Below are 11239 nucleotides of genomic sequence, written 5' to 3' on the forward strand. Positions count from 1 at the left end.
GGTGGACTGACACGCCCCATCAAGGAGAAGAGCAAGGACGCCGGGTGGAAGTCGAGATACAGCTGCACTGCAGTAGATAACCACATGGTAATGATGTTTAGAATGGTTTGTGTTGATTGTTAATGATCATGGATTCCACTCATGGCTACATCATTTTACAGTAAAACAGATGTGCAAAACCGTGTGGCAAACTATCCCCCAACAGCACATGTAGGTGAACAAAGGATCAGGCATGTTGAATGTTCTTAGAGAGATATTACACCATCAAAGGTGTCTAGCAGAAGCTTGCCCCCAGCTTACCCCCAAACCCCTTCAGCAGAGCCGAGCGTTCATGTATATGGAGGGAATCTGGACTGTTGGTGTGACAGCTGTCATATGTGTAAAGAAGTTTATGACATGATTTCTGATGAGCCCTAATGTAATATAACATTATGCTGTAAGATGATTACTGGTCTCTTTAAATGTCATTAGGACACCATGTTATACATAAACAGTATGACACCATCAATAAAAGGGTAGGGATGCTAGCAAGGGTGGATAATACCAATGAATAGCGTACTTTGTAATTATTTGAATGAAGAAACAACTTGTTTTCACGGAAACTAGGTCTAAAGTTAAAAAGCAGGAAATGAAACAAAATACACATCTGAATTTCGAAAACTTCCAAATATTGCACAATTACTGAATTTCTTAACGGAATATTCTGGTATCAGAAAATTGTATTTAAATAAAACTATCACTCTAAGGTATATAAATTACTAATATAGTGTTAGCACAAATTGTAGAAAATTCTGTATGCTTTTGCTGTGATGTCTCAAATCATATCATATAAGCCTATATTTTTATTGGGACATTTAGCAAAGAGTTAGGTGTGTTTATGATGATGTTTATGATGATGCTGAACAATCAATCAGGCAGAGGAGCAGACAGGGAATGAATGCAGCAGATGTTGCAGATTTAGAACAGTGTAATAGCTTGCAGTGTGCTGAAACCCTTTGTAACAGCTTTGGGTTGGGAAAGTGGCAGGAGTGCAAAGGGAGAGAAGTAGGTGTGGTGAGAGGGCTATGATGGAGATCTGAGGGAAAACAATGCAGTGTAAGAAATATAGTTCAGAGCAACTGCTTAACCAGGAAGTAGTGAGAGGACATGGTAGTGGAGAGGATTACATAACCACAAAACAAATGGAATTGCTGATTTTATAACTGGGGCAGACAGGTAAGCAAATCTATATGTTTTTGATACATTGAGACTGCTGCATGTGGTGGCCAATGACAGTGCAAAGTTGCCACGATTATCAGCAATTTGGTGTCACTATTGGACACCCCATGTAGGTGTGGTTTAAGCCACATGTAGTGTTAGAGTGTAACCTTAAAGGGGTACTCTGCCCCTAGACATCTTATCCCCTATCCAAAGCATAGGGGATAAGATGTCTGATAGTGGGGGTCCCGCTGCTGTTGCATCTGGCGTTCGTTTAGATCAGGGGTCCTCAAACTTTTTAAACAGGGGGCCAGTTCACGGACCGTTGGAGGGCCGGAGTTAAAATAAATAAATAAATTAAAAAAAATATGAACAAATTCCTATGCACACTGCATATATCTTATTTTGAAGTGAAGAAACAAAACGGGAATAAATATAATATTTAAAATGAAGAACAAGTAAAGTTAAATCAACAAACTTTCCAGTATTTCAATGGGAACTGGGTAGTTCCCCCCACATTAGGTGCAGTATAGTTCCCCCCACATTAGGTGCAGTACAGTTCCCCCACATTAGGTGCAGTACAGTTCCCCCACATTAGGTGCAGTATAGCTCCCCCCACATTAGGTGCAGTATAGTTCCCCCCACATTAGGTGCAATATAGTCCCCCCACCCCCATTAGCTGGCAGTATGTTTCCCCACATTAGGTGCAATATAGTACCCCACATTAGGCTGGCAGTATAGTTCCCCCCCACATTAGGTGCAATATAGTCCCCCACATTAGGTGCAGTATAGTTCCCCTACATTAGGTGCAGTATAGTCCCCCACATTAGGTGCAGTATAGTTCCCCCCACATTAGGTGCAGTACAGTTCACCCACATTAGGTGCAGTAAAGTTCACCCACATTAGGTGCAGTATAGCTCCCCCCACATTAGGTGCAGTATAGTTCCCCCCACATTAGGTGCAATATAGTCCCCCCCCCCCTCCATTAGGCTGGCAGTATGTTTCCCCACATTAGGTGCAATATAGTCCCCCACATTAGGTGCAGTATAGTCCCCCAAATTAGGTGCAGTATAGTTCCCCTACATTAGGTGCAGTATAGTTCCCCACATTAGGTTGGCAGTATAGTTCCCCCACATTAGGTGCAGTATAGTTCCCCCCACATTAGGTGCAGTATAGCCCCCCCCCCCATTAGGCTCGCAGTATGTTTCCCCACATTAGGTGCAATATAGTCCCCCACATTAGGCTGGCAGTATAGTTCCCCCCCACATTAGGTGCAATATAGTCCCTCACATTAGGCTGGCAGTATAGTTCCCCCACATTAGGTGCAATATGTTCCCCCACATTAGGTGCAATATAGTCCCCCACATTAGGCTGGCAGTATGTTCCCCCACATTAGGTGCAATATAGTCCCCCACATTAGGCTGACAGTATAGTTCCCCCACATTAAGTGCAATATAGTCCCCCACATTAGGCTGGCAGTATGTTCCCCCACATTAGGTGCAATATAGTCCCCCACATTAGGCTGGCAGTATGTTCCCCCACATTGGGTGCAATATAGTCCCCCACATTAGGCTGACAGTATAGTTCCCCCACATTAGGTGCAATATAGTCCCCCACATTAGGTGCAATATAGTCCCCCACATTAAGCTGGCATTATGTTCCCCCACATTAGGTGCAATATAGTCCCCCACATTAGGCTGGCAGTATAGTTCCCCCACATTAGGCTGACAGTATAGTTCCCCCACATTAGGTGCAATATAGTCCCCCACATTAGGCTGGCAGTATAGTCCCCCCACATTAGGTGCAATATAGTCCCCCACATTAAGCTGGCATTATGTTCCCCCACATTAGGTGCAATATAGTCCCCCAAATTAGGCTGGCAGTATAGTTCCCCCACATTAGGCTGACAGTATAGTTCCTCCACATTAGGTGCAATATAGTCCCCCACATTAGGCTGGCAGTATTGTCCCCCCACATTAGGTCCAATATAGTCCCCCACATTAAGCTGGCATTATGTTCCCCCACATTAGGTGCAATATAGTCCCCCAAATTACGTTGGCAGTATAGCTCCCCAAATTACGTTGGCAGTATGTTCCCCCACAGGCATACAGCCCCCAGCGATACAGTATGGCTGGAGGCTGTATGCCTGTGTACTGCCCCATTTCAGTGTTCCGACCACCGCTCCGGCCATAGCAGGACCGGAGGATTGGTGGTCAGAACACCGAAGGGACGTGCCGCTGGTAAACACTTACCTCCAGCGCGCGTCCTTGCTTCTTCTCTGCTTCTCCGCTCCTCCGCTCGGTTGCCATGGGCGCACGCATGGGACTTCAGTGACGTCGCTGCGTGCGCCTGTACCCGGCGGTCCCCGCGTTTTTAAAGTAAACGCGGGCCGCAGGGACTTAACAGAGGCATCCTTGTGTTCCGAAAGCATCTTTCGGAACACATGGATGTCCTGAGTCAAAAACGCCCGGCGGGCCGGGTAAATGCGCTCCGTGGGCCGCATGTGGCCCGCGGGCCGTAGTTTGAGGACCCCTGGTTTAGATTGTTGAGTGCAGCACCGGAGGCTCGTGACATCACGGCCTCGCCCCGCTCATAACGTCATGGCCACACCCCCTAAATGCATGTTTATGTTAGGGGGCATGACTGCCATCATGCCCCCTTCCATAGACTTGCATTGAGGGTGTGTGGCTGTGACGTCACAAGCAGGGCGTGGCTGTGACGTCACAAGCCTCGCCCCGCATCGCCAGTCATCCGGCACTCCGTGCACTGGATATCTGGGGTGCCGCAGCCGAGTTGGCTGGGGTCCCCAGCGCTGGGACCTCCGCGATCAGACACCTTATCCCCTATCCTTTGGATAGGAGATAAGATGTTTAGGGGCGGAGTACACCTTTAAAGGGGTTTTCGAACAAAAGTTTCTTTTTTTCTTTTTTAAAATGTGCCCAGGCTGTCTGATAAAAAAAACAAAACCTTGAACTTACCTTTGCCACTTCTCACAGCCCGATAGAACGGCATACAGTCTCCACTGCACTTCACTTTGTGGTGACAGGGGTCGGCAGGAGACATTGCCACTCAGCCAATCACTGATGAGGCGGGACACCACTGTGGCCAATGATTGACTAAACGGCAATGTGGCGTGCCAACTGCAGCTGTAGGAAGCGACGTTCACTGGAAAACGGATGCCAATATCAGAGGCTGCGAGGCATTTAGTATAGGTTTTTTTTCATTCTACACACTGCCTTGTAATATTTTGGATTCAAAAGATTTTATCGGATAACCCCTTAAAGCAGCCATATAAAGTAGTGAGACTGATTTATTTGTACCAAAACCAATGGAAGGCAGAATTTCCCTTTTTTATTATTCCCCTCTATGGTTACTCAGCAACTGTGGAGAATAAAGGTTTGTTTAAAACTGTGACAAACTCCAAGTGGTGATGTTTTCTCATCAAACTGAATAGGAAAAAATGCCCTATAGAAAACATTTACCGTATATACTCGAGTATAAGCCGACCCGAGTATAAGCCGAGACCCCTAATTTCAACCCAAAATCCCAAGAAAAGTTATTGACTCGAGTATAAGCCTAGGGTGGGAAATACATCATCCCCCCATGTCATCATCCAGACCCGTCATTAACATCCTCATCATCATCACCGCCTGTCATCATCCAGACCCTCATCATCATCACCTGTCATCATGCCCTTGTCATCATCCCACACATCCGCCCTTCATCATCCCCTTGTCATCATCCCCACCCCCCTTCATCATCCCCTTGTAATCATCCCACACCCCCCCTTCATCATCCCCTTGTCATCATCCCCACCCCCCTTCATCATCCCACACCCCCCCCCCCTTCATCATCCTCTTCTCATCATCCGCCCTCAGTGGTCTTCAACCTGCGGACCTCCAGAGGTTTCAAAACTACAACTCCCAGCAAGGGAGTTGTAGTTTTGAAACCTCCGGAGGTCCGCAGGTTGAAGACCACTGCGGCCTTCAACATCATCCAGCCCCCTCTCACCCCCTTTAGTTCTGTACAGTACTCACCTCCGCTCGGCGCTGGTCCGGTCCTGCAGGACTGTCCGGAGAGGAGGTGGTCTGGTGGGATAGTGGTTCCCGGCTGCTATCTTCACCGGGGGCGCCTCTTCTCCGCGCTTCGGGCCCGGAATAGAGGCGTTGCCTTGACAATGACGCAGAAGTACGTTGGCAACGAACGTACCTCTGCGTCGTTGTCAAGGCAACGTGACTATTCTGGGGCCGGGCCCGAAGCGCTTAGAAGAGGCCTCCCCGGTGAAGATAGCAGCCTGGAACCACTATCCCACCGGACCACCTCCTCTCCGGACAGTCCTGCAGCACCGGACCAGCGCCGAGCGGAGGTGAGTACTGTACAGAACTAAAGGGGAGTGAGAGGGGGCTGGATGATGTCGAAGGTCGCAGTGGTCTTCAACCTGCGGACCTCCGGAGGTTTCAAAACTACAACTCCCAGCAAGCCCGGACAGCCGATGGCTGCCCAGGCTTGCTGGGAGTTGTAGTTTTGAAACCTCTGGAGGTCCGCAGGTTGAAGACCACTGCGGGTGGAGAGTTCACTCGAGTATAAGCCGAGGGGGGTGTTTTCAGCACGAAAAATCGTGCTGAAAAACTCGGCTTATACTCGAGTATATATGGTATAACAACTACCACAGTGTTCAATACCAATGCAAACCAAACAGACAAAAGCATCTTTAAAGTCAGTGAGGGACATTTATCAATGTTTGCTTATGTATCTTTTTTTTAGTAATTTTTTCCTTACTTATTTTTTTTGCTTATGTGGGACTTATTTATCAACTGCTTTCAGCCTGTTGATAATTTTCTTTCACGTAAGCAATTTTTCCTTTTTTCCTTTGGTAGTAGCTTTTTGTGCTCCATGTTTGAGCTGGAGTAAATGTAGTAAATTTTTAACCCTGTTGCGACTTTTTTTTTGCGCAGTTGCGACTGTCGCAGTTAATAAATACCTGACTACCCGTAGTCCATTTTAAAATTATTACTACATAGTTAATTTTTGGAAAACTTGCTTTTCTCGCTTTCCAGTCAAAATGTCGCACGAAAAATCGCGTAGTCGCAGTTGCGACAATTTTGCGACAATTATAGTAAAGAAAACCTGACTAAACCCGTTGATAAATGTCCATAAGTAAGTGCAGTAGAGGTGCCATACCATTATGCAGTATCAAATCAGATTTAAGCAGGTAATTCACAAACATTGGTGAAATATACAGGTTAAGCTCAAATAGTATGATTACTTAGTGTCTTTCCTGTAAATTGATGAATTGCATGTTTCTCAGCACCAGCTTTGACCATGAACTAGAAAACTAAAATTCCAACCACTAGGTGGCATCTTCATAATGACAACTGAAGTTCAATAAGGACGGCAGGTAACAACTCAGGTTGAAGGTTTGTTATTTAAGAATATTTACCGTACAAACAAGTTCATGTTCTTTATCTGTCTTTGTGCATTTTATTTCGCAGTATGTTGCCTAGACTGATCATTATTGGACTCAAATATTACAGCATTGTGTATCATTTCAGTTATTATATTTAAAAGTGGCGCACTTGGTGTATTTTGGATTCATCATACCTGGGTACATTTGAAGCATTCCTGCCATCTTCTTCTAGCTGTCATGCACACAGTCGTATTATGGATCTATTTGTAACATGTACTGACTTATGTATGCTTTTTTTACGAGGTTTTTTTCTCAAAGATTTTTTATGAATCCTTGAAAAAATATTGTGGGATGCTCCATAGAAGACAATATTGGATGCAATATGCTCAAAAGGGTTGTCTCACAAATACTCATTAATGTTAAAGGGGTTATCCAGGAAAATACTTTTTTTTTATTTTTTATAAAATATATATATTTGTAAATTAAAATCCTCAAAGAAGAAAAATGAGATGCACTCACCCAAGCCTTTATCTTGCAGCAATCTTTATTCCATTTTCATAAAAGTAGCACAGCGGGTAGAAGCAGAGGAGCAGCCTCGCAGCGCGCTGCGAGGCTGCTCCTCTGCTTCTACCCGCTGTGCTACTTTTATGAAAACGTAATAAAGTTTGCTGCAAGATAAAGTCTTGGGTGAGTGCATCTCATTTTTCTTCTTTGAAGATTTTATGCTGTGGTGTTTCTTGTTGGATCGCACCCCCATATAGCCACCCAGGTGTTCATACCAGCACCAGTCTCCTATAGACCCCAGAACTGGACTGCAGTGCCGAACCCTTCGTTTTTCTCTTTTTTGCCGAAAGATTTGTAAATTACTTGTATTAAAAAATCTTACTCCTTCCAATAATTATCAGCTGCTGAAGTTGAGTTGTTCTTTTCTGTCTGGCAACAGTGCTCTCTGCTGATATCTCTGCTTGTCTCGGGACCTGCACAGAGTAGAATAGGTTTGCTATGGAGATTTGCTTCTACTCTGGACAGTTCCCGAGACATGTGTCATCAGAGAGCACTTAGACAGAAAAGAACAACTCAACTTCAGCTGATCATAAGTACTGAAAGGATTACGATTTTTTAATAGAAGTAATTTACAAATCTGTTTAACTCTCTGGAGCCAGTTGATATATAAGAAAAAAAAAGTTTTTTCCTGGATAACCCCTTTAATTTACTCTATTAGCCCTTACCAAACATTTTCAATTTTTAATTAGAAAATGTTTAAAGAAATATAGATGTTTATGCCGGTTCCAGCCTGCATCAGCAAAGCTAGAGGGGTATTCCAATTTCGAGGACATAACATTAAAGTCTGATATATGCAGCTCCTATCTCTGAGACCTACACCATTGTCGAAAATGAGGGCTCCCTAGGCCCATTCGGCCTGCTTGCTGCAACCAGAAGTGGTCACTAAGCCAAAAACAGCCACGTGGGCCGTTTTACACAGAAAGTAAGTTTTCACCATGACTCCAAAGGTGTTCCCCAATACACCAAGTAATTCACAACATGTACCTTACTCCGCTTTATTCTGTCCTTTCTGAGGCCTGGTTTACAATTTCATATTCTCATTTCCTTTTCCAGACATCTGCCATAAATCGTGAGCAGCAGTGGAAGGTTATGCAACAGAATGACACTGCTTGTATGACTTGTGCTAGTAAAACTGTTGAACAATCTATAAAATACCCCACTCTTCAGGACGAAAATCAAATCAGCGACGTTATATATTTACTCTTACTTTTGCTTAGGCCCCAGTAGGCCTTGCGGAATAATCTACATATTGGGTTACCTCCTGATTGTCCTCCATCTACTGCTTGAGGTTTTACCCTATAAATTTGGCTTTATATATTTAAACATGGGTGGGAAATGTCTGGCCTATGAAATCATTTGGTCTGGCCCCGCACTAGGTTGGGTAGGTCTCACGTATTAACTCTAATGCAGCATGATCTCGCTAGTGTGCGCAAAATCGAAAGGATTTTAGCAAGGATTCTGCAATGCGTTCTGGGGGGAAGCTGCAGCACTGCAAGGTAAGCTGGGAACACCCAGCAGGACTGTCTCAAGCGGATTATTCTAACTTGTAAGGTGCCAGACAGTATTATTATGTGTGGCCCGCAAATGATCTTATAACACTTCTCGGCCTTTTGGCGAGGATCAAGTGTAGTATCTGTTCTTATCAGTTTCATGCTGGTGGCAGGCGACGCCAGTGTCGAGCTGGTGGGGATGGGTGTTGCATGGTAGGGAGCGGGTGTACCAGGGCTTTCCGGGGCTGGGTCTGAGGAATCAGCTCGACGGCTGCCCCGATGTGACCTGTTTCCTCAGGGTCTCGCCATGAGGCTGAGAGGGTCTAGAGCTGAGGTACTTTAGTGCCTCGCAGAGTGGTGACCCCGAGGTGCCGAAACTCACTGGGAGTATTGGCTCACTGAGTTTAACGCACGGGCACCATAATCTCTTCACCTTTGTGGCACTCACCTCTTGATTCCCGGCCTTCTGGCTAGGATCAGAGACATTTTTTATAGATCTGGCCGGATGTCCGGGCAGTATATCTGTACACATTCACTTATTTATTTATTTTTGTCTCACTGTGTCACTTTTTGCGTGTTGTGTGTTCACAGGATTTGTCAGGATACGGACAACATCTGGAGGTCCGCAGATTAGAGACCTCTGCCCTACAACATTCTAATAAGTACAAAACGGGTCAGTTAGATTGCAAAATCAGAGATTGCAGCAGATTTAGAAAGGACGGTGCAGCCTATAACTACTATGTAAACTGCCCCCCTTTCTGTGCCCCACCAATAACTAAGGGGGCACCTCACAGCTTAAAGGGGTACTCCCGTGGAATTTTTTTTTTAAATCAACTGTTGCCAGAAAGTTAAACAGATTTGTAAATTACTTCGATTAAAAAAATCTTAATCCTTCCAATACATTGTATGGGCTGTATACTACAGAGGAAATGCTTTTCTTTTTGGATTTCTCTGATGTCACGACCACAGTGCTCTCTGCTGACCTCTGCTGTCCATTTTAGGAACTGTCCAGAGCAGCATATGTTTGCTATGGGGATTTTCTCCTGCTCTGGATAGTTCCAAAAATGGACAGCAGAGGTCGGCAGAGAGCACTGTGGTCGTGAAATCCAAAAAGAAAAGCATTTCCTCTGTAGTATGCAGCCCATAAAATGTATTGGAAGGATTAAGATTTTTTTAATAGAAGTAATTTACAAATCTGTTTAACTTTCTGGCACCAGTTGATTAAAAAAAAAAAAAAAGTTTTACACGGGAGTATCCCTTTAAAGGGTACCTCTCATCAAAAAAACTTTTGATATATTATAGATTAATGTATGCAGAATAACTTTACAATTGCATGTTATTAAAAAAATATGCTTCTTTCTATTTAATTTTCCACTTTGAAGAAATGACCACTAGGGGTCTCTCTACCAGTCCTGGCAGCAAGCATTTCAGACTCATGCTGGAGTCCTAAACACCACAAGCTGCCGGTCTGCTTTGTTCACAAAGGAGAACACTCAGAGCTGCCAGCCTGCTTTGTTCACAGCCTGTTTGGCTGTGAACAAAGCAGGCTGGCAGCTCTGAGTGTTTAGGACTCCAGCATGAGTCAGAAATGCTTGCTGACAGGACTGTTCGGGAAAAATACAATAGAAAGAAGCATATTTTTCATTAACATGCTATTGGAAAGTTATTCAACATTCATTAATCTAAAATATATCAAAAGTTTATTTGATGAGAGGTACCCTTTAAGAAGTATTTCTTTAGGCCCTACTAAAATATCTATAAGTTTTAGTTTGTAAGTGTTAACCATCCTATAATGATAACGTTCAGCTGAGTCAGGATCAAAACTTCATAGCTAGATGTCATATTCGATTCCATGAAGCCATTATATAATCAGCCCAAAAAATCATAAAAAGAGTTACTTGTTCTCAGCATTCTATGGCTGCTACTCCTCTTGGCTCCTTACTGAAAAAATTATTCTGTTCCTTACATTTTCTCTTGGGTGTCTTTCCGGCTCGTTCTACATCGATCTTCTCCATGTACCTTTTTGTACTATAGTTATCCCCCAGTAGTAGTCTTTCTATTAATGGCTTTGTTTAAATATTTTCTCTAGAATTTACTAGATTTACTAGTATATGTATGTATATATGTAGTTCACTGATTATTACCGTATATACTCGAGTATAAGCCGAGTTTTTCAGCACGATTTTTCGTGCTGAAAACACCCCCCTCGGCTTATACTCGAGTGAACTCTTCGCCTGTCAATCCCTTCATCAGTTGCAAAACTACAACTCCCAGCATGCCCAGATCGGCTGTCTGGGCATGATGGGTGTTGTAGTTTTGAAACCTCTGGAGGTCCGCAGGTTGAAGACCACTGCGGCCTTCGTCATCATCCAGCCCCCCCCCCCCCCCCACTAAGCTCACCCTAACTTCCCGCCAAGGGGAGGTGAGTACAAAACAAAAGGGGGGGGGGGCTGGATGATGACGAAGGCCGCAGTGGTCTTCAACCTGCGGACCTCCAGAGGTTTTGCTGGGAGTTGTAGTTTTGCAACATCTGGAGGTCTGCAGGTTGAAGACCACTGATGAAGGGATTGACAGGCGGTGA

At 44.5% G+C, this 11239-nt stretch overlaps 1 pseudogene; it reads left to right on the forward strand.

Annotated features, from left to right (window-relative positions):
- Positions 1 to 8762: 8762 nt before the first annotated feature.
- Positions 8763 to 8853, forward strand: LOC130359911 (U2 spliceosomal RNA; annotated as a pseudogene).
- The last annotated feature ends 2386 nt before the right edge of the window (positions 8854 to 11239 follow it).

Source organism: Hyla sarda, chromosome 2, assembly GCF_029499605.1.
Source record: "Hyla sarda isolate aHylSar1 chromosome 2, aHylSar1.hap1, whole genome shotgun sequence".
NCBI classification, from domain to species: Eukaryota; Metazoa; Chordata; class Amphibia; order Anura; family Hylidae; genus Hyla; species Hyla sarda.